Source organism: Aquila chrysaetos, chromosome 16 (assembly GCF_900496995.4).
Source record: "Aquila chrysaetos chrysaetos chromosome 16, bAquChr1.4, whole genome shotgun sequence".
NCBI lineage: Eukaryota > Metazoa > Chordata > Aves > Accipitriformes > Accipitridae > Aquila > Aquila chrysaetos.
Genome location: NC_044019.1, coordinates 29,218,807 through 29,232,355, shown reverse-complemented (window position 1 = coordinate 29,232,355; position 13,549 = coordinate 29,218,807). Strand labels below are relative to the sequence as shown.

The following is a 13,549-nucleotide window of genomic DNA, read 5'->3' as shown; positions in this document are numbered from 1 at the left end:
ACATAAGATTGCTGGAGCTTTTAATTATGAGGCCCAGCCCTTCTGAAACAGGACGAGCAAGTTGGATGAAAATGGTATTAAAAATTTAGAGGAACACATATTTTGAGGAGCTCGGTTTGGGTGTTGTTTACTCTGCAAGGAAGAAGTCTTTGTTCTCAAGCCATCACAGGGGTGTCTGCCGCCAACCTGATTTAAAAGGCTGATCCCGAGAGGCAAGTTAACCTCCTGGGATTTCAAACTCGGAGATACTCTGTGAGATAGGGCTTTATTGGTCCACGGCTTTTTTGTGTTCCTCAGTAGGCAGAAACAGCGTACAGACCAAAACCCAGCAGAAGTGGTACAGTCCAGTGAAGGAGCAAGGCTGAGGACGCGCGCTCGTTTGGTTCCACATCTGGGAGCCAAGTCAGCAGAGCGGGCATTCAGGAGCTGCCACTGTGCAGCAGGGTAATTCCCTTCTTGCCGATTGCCTCTGGCCTGCTTAGACCAGCATCAGCTGTTGCAGGGAAGATGTAATAAGCTCCATTGTGGTTTTCTTCCCTGCCCAGAGGAAAAGTTGCCTCCTCTGCTCAGCAGTTAAAGATTTCCTACAGGGCACAGCACTTCACGGTAGCCCGCTGTGCCTATCTTCGTCATGAATGCGGAGCCGAGGCAGCCAGATAGCAAGCAGTCAGTGCCTTAAACATTAAATAGCTTCTCCAACAGAATCCTTCCAAATCCCAGTTTGCACCCCAGGAAAGCCAGCCCAGCCCAGCGGTGCCACTGGGGCATTTCAGTGGCAGATGTGGCAGATGACACATTTCAGGGGGTAGGGATCTCCTGCACAAAACCTTTCAGCTGGCAAGGCTCGCCGGCCTCCGGCACAGCTGACATTCCCACCACGTTTCCCTTCTGTTAAACCGGTATCGCTTCCCCTGCCTGGTGGTGTGGCTGGCATTCTCTAAATGCTGTTTCTCCTAGGGCTGGCCATGTTTTCACAGTGCATCCTGTACCGAGATCGCCCTGAGATCTCACCAACATCGCGGCGAGGAGGATGACGGGGCACTGGGTGGGTGCATCACACCAACTATCAGTTTACGTTCTCCTACAGCGGAAGAGGTCATTCTCCTGTCAAAACCAAGCTGCCAAAATCATAACTGTCATGCAGGGAACTGGCTCTCCCCCTGCCCGTCCAGCTCACCCGGCGGCATTCCTCCTGCAATAACTCACCCGGGGCGGTTCCCCCATGCAGCATCTGGACACGGGCCAGGCAGCAACCTGAGTGTTAGCCCCCATAGCGTGGCAGGCACCAAAGAACACCACGGCAGCAGGGAACTCAACAAGCACCGAGTTAAGGAAGCCAGGCTTCCTCCAGACCTGTGTCCCACGGTGGAAGCGTTTTCTTATTTCTTTCTCTAGTGTCAGAGTTGCAGCTATTTCTTCCCTGGGGCCAGTGGCAAGGGGTGTCTCTAGCATGTACATGCCAGAGGTTCAGCACACATCGTAGGGATGGGGGGGGAGGCCTGTGATGCATATGCACGATAATAAAATGCTCTTAAAAGCCCTATTTTTTTGGAGAGGACTGGCTAACCAGATGGATCCCACACTGCCACAGACACGTCTGTGAGACCAATACATTCAGCTGATATTTTCCAGCTTAATGATCAGCTCATGACCTGATCCCATCATTTTAAAAAATGTTAAATCTTGAGACAAATGAAACTAGGTTTTCTTTGAAAGTAGTAAGTCTGCCCACACAAGAGACCATTTTCCAGAGTTCAGGGTCCCTCTAGGCCCCCAAACACACGGTCTGTAGGGCTGAGCTGGCAGCACAGCAGATCCCAAGCACAACTCAAACATCCTCTCCACAGTCTGGCAACAAAAACTCAGAAGCAGCCTTGCCATCTTTTAAAATTTCCCTCTAGCTTTTGAAGAGCAAGAGAGAAGCGACAAGAGATTATGTGATGAGACTGGGGTTTCTAAAGAAATCCTTCTCAGAGAACACGGGGACGATGCTCACCACAACACAAGGGCTGAAGCTCAAGTCCTACCTCTGCTACTCCAGCAAAAAGTGGCTCCTGCTTTCTCCGTGCCCCACCTGGGGCCCTGGTGAAGAGGGGACAGTGGTCTTGCTCCTGACAACACCGATAATAGAGCTTGGACACCCGCAAGGGAAGGCTGATGCAGTACTGCAGTGGCACAGGAATAGTCCCTGCAATGGCCAAAAAGGTCCTGTACAGTTTCTCTCTGGCACACAGGCACACACGCATGAATAACAACAGGGTCCTGCATATGGTGGTCGTCCAAGCAGAGCCGACAAGGACCATCTCCTGCGCAGGAGCAAGCCTTGCTCAGGCTGCACCATGCTGATGCCAAAAACTTTGCCTGATGCCCAAGGCCAGTGAGCCCTTTACTCCCCTCCTGTGCCACAGCAATTGCTTCACCGCGGTCCTCCCAAAGGTGGGTTTAGCAATCACTCCGCGGTCCTCCCAAAGGTGGGTTTAGCAATCACTCCCCTCTCCCCACCATAACCCTGGCACAGCTCTGCCAAAGCTATGTTTTACCTTTGCCCGGTACCAGGGGCTTAAGTGTGGGGCAGAGACCTGTGGCATGGCCAGGCCCCCTACCTCCTGCCAGCTCCTGGTAGAGCTGAGGCAAGATGAGGGGCTTTACGGCAGTGTAACCCTAAGGAGCACAGTGCCATGGTGTGGGGTACCCCAAAGGGGGCTCTGCCCTCACCCCCAACTGCTTCGGGGACCTGGAGAGGGAGGACATTTTGCCCTCTCCCTCCATCTCAAGGCACCTTTCCCTGCTGCAGACATCAGGGCACAGAGAGCAGGCAGGAGCAGAGCTGGAAGAAAACAACCGGCGAGCCAGCGCGGAGCTGCGGAGGAGAGCACCAGGCTGCACAAAAGGTGCCTTGTTCCCCCCATGAGGCGGTCGGGCAGCGCGTCCCCTCCCTCACCGTCGATGGAAAACCCAGCTACAAGCGCTCCTTTGCCCCCCCTCGCCGCCTTCAACCTCCCCCTTGGGTACAAAATGTTCTCAGGCGAAAGAAACCTGAAGTTTAACACGTCCCACCCGGGCAGCACCTCGGCTCAGCTTTTGGTCCCCTTGCACCAGGAGTGGGCGAAGGCCCCAGCTCCCTCCGGCGCCTTGCGGGGATGCAGCCGGCTCGCCGAGGCCACCGGCTCCTAGTTATACAGTAACCTGTTGCTCCGGGTCCCAGCTCCACCTCTCGCTGCCTCCACATCCCTCCCCTCCTCTCTCCTCTGCCAAGAAACCTCTGTCACCTGCTCTCAGACAACTGGGGCGAGCGGCACCGGGACGAAAGGGCAGAGGGAAGCCAGCAACACGGGGACCCCCAGGCTGGGGCACCGGGTGGGCTCTGCCTCGCTCTCTCCTCCATCGTTTGGGCTGGGGCACTAGGCTCGCAGGCGAAGCGCTGCGCAGGGAGGCAGAGGGAGCTTGGCTGCCGGAGAATGGCAGCAGGATTTAACTAGGAGGGCACGGCTAACTGGGAGAGGACGCACGGGAGCCGAGGGAACTGCGGGAGACAACAGCGGCTTCTCAGCACCGGTAAGTCCCTCCTTGCAAACCCTAAAACTTCACGTTCCTCCCCCCCCAACATTTGTCTACTTCAAAGGTCTGGTTGATTCAGCTGTGGAAGGAGTGTGACTGGAGAGGGGGCTGCGGCTGGGATAACTGTTGCTGCATAGTTTTATGGGGGTTTTTTAAAAGGGTGAAAAAACTTGATTTTTCCAGTGTTATGTTTTCAGGGTTTGTTTCCCATTCTTGCATTTCCCCACTGGGTCAGACCCAGTAGGTGGCACTTTTCTTGGCAGCAAAATGTCCGTCTGGCACAGAACAGGGCTTTTTTTTTTTTTGTTCCTAATGAAGCCTGGAGACGGTAGTTTTGAGCAGCTGTTTGTTTGCAAACCTCGGGGTTTCCTCCTTTCGGGACGTTTGCGGAGAGAATTTTTGCTGTTCCCCACCAGGTACCTCAGCAAGCTGCTGCTCTCAGTGGGTGAGCTCTCCCTGCTTGTGACCTTGGCAAGATTCATCACCCTATTTCAAAACGGAGGGAAGGCTTGCTCGGAGATGCCCTGTTGCCTCGTGTGACAGCTCTGGCCCCCCATGAGCTTTTGGCTCTGCATTAACGAGTTGGAGCGCAGCTCTCCTGTCCCTTTTCACTTATTTGCCTGGAAAATGCCAGTGCAAACTCCACCGAGGACAAGGCTCAGGGACAAATGATTTGACTGATGTTATTTTTAAATACTGGAAATAACTGTGAGACAACACAGTAGTAAAATACAGCAATTGCCCTGCTGTAATTAGGGCAACGGGGAGTAACACTTGTGTTGCTGGGCTGCTCTGAAATGCTGCACAAAATGAGTGCTGTAACAGGGATCAGATCTGTCGGTGGTTGCTTGTCTGAGAGCTCCAGCACTGGGCTGCTTTGGTGGGATCTGCTCCTAAAAAGGACTTTTTCTGAGTTAAAGAAATGACAGCAAGAGGCTCAGCCCCCAGCTGACACACAACAGCCTGGGTAGCTGAGGCAGAGACCCACGCAGGATTTCATCCACGACTGCCACACGCAGTAGCACATTCTTAGCTCCGTTTAGTTGAGTGAGTGAGTTTTCAGTTGATCAGGGAGGAAAATTAGTGCTTCACACACAAAGGGCAGGCAGTGGTATTGAATCAAGGAGCCCTTTAAAACAGGACTGTGAAGAGGGACTTGGGATCCACTGTGGTAACGTGTCTGCGAGTGGCAAAGGTCATTGCTTTGCCCTGTTTAAAACCAAGGCTTAAACTGGGGTTTGGGATAACACTAACAGCTTGATCCCTGCTGTGGTTGGGCCTGGGTCATACCTGCTGCTGGTTTCTGCCACCGAAGCTTTAGGAAGCCAGGCTGGCCGAGGACCTGGTGCTCTTTCAGCCCTCCATCGCGTGCAGGCACCTGCAGGCAGTCCAGTACAGGATCCACTCTGCGGTACTCAGCAGGGCAGGGTGGGTTTGTCATACAATGATAGAGCTTAGACAGACAAGGGCTGTTTTCAGGCACCTGAGAAAAAGTTGAGCACTGGCATCATTGAACTGGATGTTGGTGAAGTCCCGGGGAAGGGAACAGCTGTGAAAGACAGTGAAGCATGGCTGCTGTGTCCATGCATGCACACCCATTTGCTTGGCGTGATAAAGCAGTTTGCCAAGACAAGTTTTCAGTCCTTGGCTTTCTGCCCCTCTGCCAGTCACCACCCAACATGAGGGTGGGCACCAAGACAGAGGCGAACAGCCCGGCTGCTGCACAACATGAGGAGGAGATGTTTTCTGGGCCATGGGCTCCGTATCGTGGAGGCAGACAGACTCTCTCCTTCAGTGTCCACATTTGACTGCAAACAACTCACCATCAGTCGGAGTGACAAAACCCAGCCCTGAGCCTGGTGAAATAGGTCCTACAGATTGTTGCTTCTGGGGCTCCGTCTGCCCGACTCCCATGGATGCAGGCACCCGGTCTGTACGGACCAGCTTGCCAAGTCAGGTAGCAGCTTGCTTGTGTGCATGCAGGTGCATCGCGGAGAAGACGCTGTCTGCGGTAACATTAACAGCAGCCACCATTTTGTCAGGCTGTCCCGCTGTGCCTGCCTGCCCAGCTTCAGCCAAGGGCATGAAGAGCCAGGGAAGGATTGTGCAGGAGGAACCCAGGCCAGCTAGCTCCGCTCCGGTAGAGTAACTGGACTGTACATCCAGGGGAGGAGACCCTGCTGGGGGATGGCCTCGGGGCCAAATCTGCCAGATGTTTGTTAGCATCTGACCCCTGATAAGATGGCTTTGAATGTGCTGGAAAACAGAGCGCTTTTTGTAGGATCATGGGATAATTCAGGCTGGAAGTGAAAGAGATTCAGAAGAGATCCTAATGCACTAAAGGACTCAGGAGATTTCAGTCTTTGTGGTAGACAAAGGAGTGAAACAGGGAGAATATACACGTTGGCTTATGTGGGCTTGAGAAACATCTGTATGAAATAAGTCCAGGTACAAAGCCTGAGCGCGTGATGGAGCCTCAGCGTATTATTCCCAGACGGCTGGATCCCAGGGTGCTGCTTTGGAGCCATGTCTCCATCAAACTCTCTGCTTGCTTTCTCTCTTCCATGCCATGGTCTCCCTCAAAGTGCTAGGTCAGGGCAGGTTTGTGGTTTTAATGAAGACTCAGAGGTTTTCTCCTTGTGCAGGGCTGAAGTCTAGCCTCATATCTACTTTACGTAACAGCAGTCAGCAGTACTTCTCTTAACTCCAGGGCAGATGTTAGCGCACGGCCTTTAGCCTACGAGTTTGATGTGATTGGCAATAAAATAATCACCCTCTAAAAATACTCAAGCCTTACAAGCCTTCCCTAGTGCCCCCCAAGCAGAACGGCCAGGGAAAGCCCACAGACTTCCCAGAGTGACAGAGATGGTTTCCTGCACTGCGGTAAAGCTTTATCAGCAGCAGGGTGTCCGCCTGGAACAGCAGCACGCATGCAGGACCGCGCAGATCTAGCAGCATGGCCTCCTGAACCACCCTGCTTTGGCCAAGGTTCAGCAGGTGCCCAGAAGAATACTCACCTGCCTGCCCAGGAGGTATTCAAGCCTCCCACTTGAAGGGAGGGGAAGGGTGGTACCTTCAGAAACCCTCCCTGCTCATCCAGCTGTGTTATAGAAGAGTCCTTGCACCATCAGAAATGGTGCCAGGCACTGTACAATGCTTAAGTGACACAGGAGATGGGATCCAAGGAGGCCAGGAGGCCCAAGGTCACAATTTGGCTCCCAGATCTCCACCTGCCCACAAGACCACACAGCTTTTCATCTGTCAGGGTTACAGCAGAGAGGAGCATTAAGGATTTTCATGTAGCCGGGAGGCTGCGAACAGCAACTCTGTCTGCTTGCAGCGGGTTTGAAATGGCAAGCTCGGGGAAAAAGCATGCTGTCACCCATCCCTACAATATTTAGTTCCCCTGCATCAAATCACTGTCAAGAGGGAGTTGAAGGGGATCCCGGAGAGAGCCGATCCCACGCATTGGTGTCGTTGCGCTGCTCCCGCATGAACTAGGCCACCTCTGCACATAACGCGAGAGCTCGTCCTTTCCCAAGGCTGCAAGAGGCTTCCTTTCTCCTGGGCTGGGGACGGCGCGGCCTGCAAACTTGAAACGCATAATGCCGGGGTGGGGGGGTAACCAAAAAAAGCCCTGGTACTTTTATTTCCTGGTAATCCAGATAAATCGGGAAGAATTGCAATTAAGAAGGGAGGGAAGGGTGTGTAGCTGAGTGCTGGACCGGTTTGGAGATCTTCCCCATTCACCTGCACTGCAATTCCCCAGGAGAGCCCAGCCCTTGTTTCCATTCCACAAATGCTCCCAAGGGCATTACTGCAATGTGCTCACTGCCACTGAGGTTCTGCTGAGGGAGAAGACCAAAAGCTTCCCAACCCATGGGAAGAGGAAGCCAAAGGTGGGGAGTCACAGGCTCTGCCTGCTCAGCTGCCCTGGAACAGTGACTGAAGTGGCCAGACAAGCTACTTTGGCCCTGATTTGGTTTGAAGCACCAAGCAAAGCCCGAAGGTGACTTTTCCTGCAGGCACAGTTGAATCAGGGGGACCTTCACATCTGCACAAGGCAAGAGGCTGATAGCAGAGGCTGGGCTGCTCCACGTCAGATCAGGGGGCAAGGTGCAGCCCCCGACTGGTGTGGCAGCTAGGGGCTGCTTGGAATGCTCCATGCCCTTTCCATCCATCACTGCCTACAGAGGAGGGTCACAAATCAACCCTGCTCACAAGCATCTCCCACAAAGGTTTTCCTTACCCTGTTGAGATGGGCAAACATATCTCATGTGCCAGAAATCCTCATCTCAGGTGCCAGGGGCACATTCCTACATCCAGACCACAGTTGGGTCTTCACCTGCTGAGGCATTAGCCCACCTATTCACCTCCTTTCCCACTCCCCAATACACTGCCACGGCTTCTCTCAGGCATTTCAGCTGGGATGGAAGAGCTGAGCACCGCCAGGGCAATGGGCACCAAGACCCAGGGCAGGAAGGGGCAGCAGATAAGATTTTGCAACAGCCCTGGCCGTCGTGGTGGGCCACAAATGAGCCCTCATGGCTCACAGGCCTCCAACCTAGCCTTGCCCTAGGTGAAGGCAGCTCTTCCGATGGCTGGTGGAGTAGTAATACTCTACATTTGGTGGGCTGAGGTCTTTCAACACCAGCTTAGAAAGGGCAAGTGAATGCTTTCCTTTTTTTTGGTTTCCAGTTGGGGTACTGGCCCCCAAAAGCTTTTCATAATTTGAACTTGTTTGAATTTTGTTCTTCCTGCTTCCTTTTTCTTTTTTTTTTTTTTTTCCCCTGTCTTATCAGTCTCAACCTGTCCAGATTTATATCCTACAAAGGTAAAGTGCAGACCATCTGAATGGCAATAAACCAAAGTTCAGCGACCCAGCAGTAATGCTCACCATCGCTGAGTAATTCAGAAAGGGAAATACTGCCGCTGGCAGGACGGCGATTAAGATCAAGTGAACAGGCGCAGTCCGAGTCAACATCACCCTCCCCCAGACTATTTACACGTAACTTTCCTCTTGCTGAAGATGACCAGAAGTAGGAACTATCTGGGACCCAAGATAGTTCTAACCTCTTCATGTGTTAGAGGTGTTGTCTGCCAGCAGAACTAGAGCTGCCACCCAAAGCCGTGAGCTCCATCAGATTCCCACACCAGCAAATACAAAGCAAAACACAAACCCTAACCCACCTTATTGTTGTGGACAATGCAAGTGGATTGTCCTAGTCTGCCGCTCACTCCTCATTACCACCAACAGGACTCCTTTGGGGTCAACTCCTCATCCTACCATGGCTGGCAGGAGATGGTTGGCAATAAGGAAGGCACTGGTGGGTGCTGCCCTTGGTCCAGACATTGCTCACAGGCGGTCACAGAGGGTTGGGGCTTAGGCCAGGATTGCGACTTGTGGACACAAAATCCTCCAAGTCAGGTTTGGGGCTTTCAGTGGTAACTGTATGGAGGAAAAAGCAGTGTCTCTGCCTTTGCTGACTGTGCTGCAGATAAACACATAGGCGTCCATTTGCCTGAGCCTGAGACACTCCTTTCATCAGTAAATTCACTTTATAAAAACACTGGGGAAAGGAGGAGAGAGAAAGGTAATTGCACCCACGACATCCCTTAATAAATCACAGGCTGGAGCCTGCTCTCATTCCTGACACTGCTGCCTCTTAATTATAGCTGTGTTCATCTAAGGAGACAGAGTAGGAGAGCCAGGCTTTATGCAGAAGGGAGCACTAATTAAAACCTTTCTGTTCCCTAGAAAGATATTCATGCTTTCCTCTGGGGAAGAAGTGAATGGACTTGTCTCTGGCCATTCCCACAGGTTAATCTGTAACACTGACTTTCACACAGCAAGGCAGTTCATCTTGTTTTCAGTGCCTGATGCTCTTGGCATTGCTTCTAGGTTGAGATATGGGACTTTCAAAACCCCTTGAAGAAGGAAGAGGAATAACATGTATCCGAGTAGCCTGTGCAGGTGTGGATGTCGCTTGCCTGGTGTAAGGTTAGGTAGTAGGGGATGGCTCCTCAGTCGATGTACACTGATCACAACAGAGTTTTGCAAATTGTCCCTTGCTGAGACTCCAGCCCTTAATATCTGACACAGGCAGGACTTCTGTGATGCAGTGTCCCCCAGACTGCACCCAAGCAAACCCTCTGATTGGAATTAGATGGACTTCAGCAGGCTTGATCCATGCTCAGATCCGCATGAGAAGAGTCAGGTCCCTCAGGCTGGTGGGGGAAGGAGTCTTGTACCACCAGGCACTTGAATGCTACCATCTCTAGATGATCTCCAGATGGGCTTGGTACCTGACCACGCAGGCAGGTGCATTGCCGATTCACCTCTGTTTTTCCAACAACTGAGAACACAAACCCTTCTAAGTTGCAGGAGGAGAGTAGTACATCTGAGCTACAGAGAGAGCAATTTGCCCCACTGAAGTCAAAGGGCTGATGCCCAAACAGTGTAAGTCAGCATTCTCCAGGTGGCCCTACAGAGTTTCAATAGCAGAGAACCCAAGCTGGTGAAGGGTGGGTCCAGTCCAGCATCCAGACGCATGCGCACTCCAACCAGGTATTCAAATGAAGCCAGAGTAGGCTGCATGTGAATAACATGCAGAAAATGTTGGGTTGGATTTTTTCCCCCCTTTTTTGCAATAGAAGGGGCAGGGCGGGAGAGTAAGTGTGACGTGAAAGGTTCTCAGGGTTAACTGTAGATCTGTAGGACCGTCAGGTTTGTTGCTGTGAGCTGCTACTGCTTGAAGAAAAAGTTGATAAAGTTTCACCAGCTGAAAAAAAAAAAAAAAAAAAATGCCAGAAAAGCTGCAGCTCAGTCAAATGAGCTGCTGCGCTAAACTAGGCAGGAGCAGGTTCCACAGGATAAATTGAGAGTAAATGTACCAGAGTTCTGCTCATTGTTGGTCTTTGCCAGTATTAGCAGGTAACACCCTAGGTGTGGTCGGGCCATCAGCTGCCTGAGCAATCCTCTTGACATGGAAGCACCCTTTTCCCACTGCTCCTCTGCGCTGTTGCGTCTGCTCTGAGCTTAAAAATAAAGAAGGAAGGGCTCCCGTATTTGTGACTTAAGTTACGAAACTTCTAATACTCTTCAGCTTGGAAGAGAGACAGCTGAGGTGCTGCTCTCCTCAAGATCTGTGATACTGCCCATGGCATGGAGACAGTGAATAAGAGAGCAGTTGTTTACTGATAACAGAGCTGGGGGGCATCCCATGAAACTGGCAGCTGGCAAGTGCGGCATAAACAAAAGGAGATGGCTGAGCACACCATGCAGAGCTGAGCTGCAGAGCGTCTTGCCACAGGCCATTCAGGATGTCAAAAGTTTATGCAGGTTGGCCAAATGCAGTTGGACAAATTCAGGGATGAAGAAGGGTACCAAGAGCTCTTAAATCCCACTGCTGGAGGCTAGGAAACTTTCCAGAGAAGCTCCCTGTGTGCCTGTCCTGTTCTTGTCCTCTCCTCTGGGCATCCACATGTGCTACAGCCATGTCTGTGCTCCTAACCTGCCACCTGAGCAGGAACTGAGCACGAGTGATGGGAGAGGTGATAGACTATCCCATGACCAGGTAACTGTCTCTGGCTCCTCTGAGCCAAAAGGGAGGGTGGAAGGGAAGAGAAGAGATCTTCTCCAGCCCCAGTGACTGCTCAGTGGAAGGAAACATTGTGCAAGTTTAATCACAGCCTAGGAAGTGAGGACTGAGGGTGGCTGGAAGAAACAAGCCACAGTCACATGCAAACTAGACCAGACAGGTCCCCAGAACATCTGCTCCACACCTGGCACAAGCCCAGAGACACTCCTGCTCTCTGCTCCCTGCCTGCCAAGACCTTGTAAGCAAACGGTCAAAGGTTAGAAGAATGATCTAAAGCAGTGGAGAAGACTGCAAGAGAGATCTGGGCCGTCACCACCCTCGGCAGTCCCTGGCATTTTCCCTAGAGCGCGGTGTGTGATGCTAATTCCAACATGATCGGTCCTTGCCAAGACAAGTGCATGTAGCTGCCAAGATGCTGCTCACAGAGGCCACGCTCCGCTTCAGTGCCACATGGGTGACTGGCACTCAGGTCCTCTTGTCTCAGAATCCTGTCCCCCGACAACCTGAGCTAAAAGGGGACTTGGTTAGCTCATGACATCCAGCTTAGCAGTAGGCTCACGCTAATCTCTTGCCAACAGTTAGTCCCACAGGGCAGGACTGAGGAGGACCTGGCTGGGGAGCACCAGGAATAGCACTTTGTTGTAGCCCAAGTGAGCCCCACCAGCCAAGATGCACCAGGGCTGCATATGCTGAAAGAGCATCTTCATGAAAGGTTGGCAACATCTTCTCACAGACAGCTGTGGGCAGGAGGGCTGCGTCCCCTCCAAAGCCAGGCCAGGAAGGGGAATTACTGAAAGGGCTAAAAATGACATGTATGTATATTTATCTACAGTTGAGGGAAAACTGTGCAGGAGGGCTGGCTACCAGGGCTGTCTCTCTGCTGTCAGGAAAGCTGGTATTTGCTGAGGTGGAGGATAAATGACTTTGGTTTCTCTGTTCAGTCAGAGGCTCCCTGTCCCTCTCAAAACCACGTGTATTCCTGTGCTCTGGGGGCCACCTGCTCCTTCCTTCAAAATGACCTTCCCAGAATGTGCCAGGTCCTTCAATGTGCACGTTGAGAGATGACCCTGCTTCTGCAAACCTTTCCTTGCTCCAGAGGTGACCCATAAACCTGTGGCTCCTTTAAGGATCAGCATACCCTAAAGATAGTCAGTCCAGTGAGGAGAGCTCACTGGTTTTAAACCACAGGTTGTGGTAAACACCACCCCTGCCTCCTCCTTTGGCTGCAGAAGAATCCACATGGCCTGTCTTGGCACAACTGTGTGCCATCCTCCAACTGCCCCAACCCTTGCAAGCACAGCTTGCCCACCTGGCATAAGAGAGCTTTCTTGCTCCTTCCCCCTCTCCCCTTCGAGGGTCAGAGGGTCATTCAGGCCAGAAGGGACCTCAAGAGGTCTCTAGTCCAACCCAAAGCAGGGTCAGCTCTGAAATCAGAACAGGTTGCACAGGGCTTTACTCAGCCTGTTCTTGAAAAATTCCAAGAATGGAGATGGCACAACCTCTCTGGGCAACCTGCTCCACAGTGCTGAGGTTCCCACAGCAGAAAGCGTCTCCTTCATGTCCCCCTGCAGAGCTTTAGCTTTTTGGGAGTGGAAATCCCTGTGCCAAGCCCCTGTGGGCATGCAGGAATGGCTAGTGAAACCTTTCCTCTTTAAGACATTGCAGGAAACTCTTCTCTCCCCTCCCGAGCCCTGTAATCACTCCTGGTTTCTCCTAGCCCAGCTAACAGGCTGCCCTCACAGACTCCTGTCCCAGGCCTCTGCTGCAGGCACCAGTTGTGCTTTTTCCTCCTTGCTCTTGCAGGAGATTAATTTTTTTGCAGCAAGATTGTTAAAACATTTCTGCACCGTAAGATTAGAAACTGCCATTTAAATTCTTTTGATAAACCCAGCCTCACACATCCTTCTATTCTAAATGAAACAAAGGGCAAAGGGAACATATTTTTTTGTTTTTGGAACATGTCTCATGGGACTGTTCTTGTTACTGTGTAACTGGCTGTTCATGCTGCAAAAATCCCTCCTGCTGGCCTCATCCACAGAGCTTGGTAGCTTTACTGAAAGCCCAAACATTGGATATCAATCCAGATGACAGATGATCACCCTGTAAAAGCCCAGGGTTTACCTGCGTGCATGCAGGGGGAGGCTCCACAGTTGGCAGCGATGCCGGCTTGAGCCATTCCCAGCCACTTGCACTCCTGTGATGCTCCTTCGTCAGCAGAAGGGCTTGTGGGGCTGGACTGTGAGTCAGATTCTGGAGCTGATCTGGCTGGAAAATAAACCAGCAAGTTAAAAAAATGTAGGTGGGGGGAATGGGGTTCAAGCCCCATTGGTTCCTGCTCTGGGTTGCAGTGCTCCCACACACAGTTGCTGGGGATGAGGTGGTGGCCAGGG

The 13,549-nt window shown here is 52.1% G+C and overlaps 1 protein-coding gene across 1 annotated transcript in view; it reads left to right on the top strand.

Annotated features, from left to right (window-relative positions):
- The first annotated feature begins 3,060 nt into the window (after nt 1-3,060).
- The window catches only part of EPS8L2 (EPS8 like 2), a 68,829-nt gene continuing 58,340 nt past the window's right edge, over nt 3,061-13,549 (top strand). The window contains exon 1 of the mRNA XM_030039587.2: nt 3,061-3,555. The gene's annotated coding sequence lies outside the window, so the exon portion shown is untranslated. The remainder of the gene's footprint in view (nt 3,556-13,549) is intronic.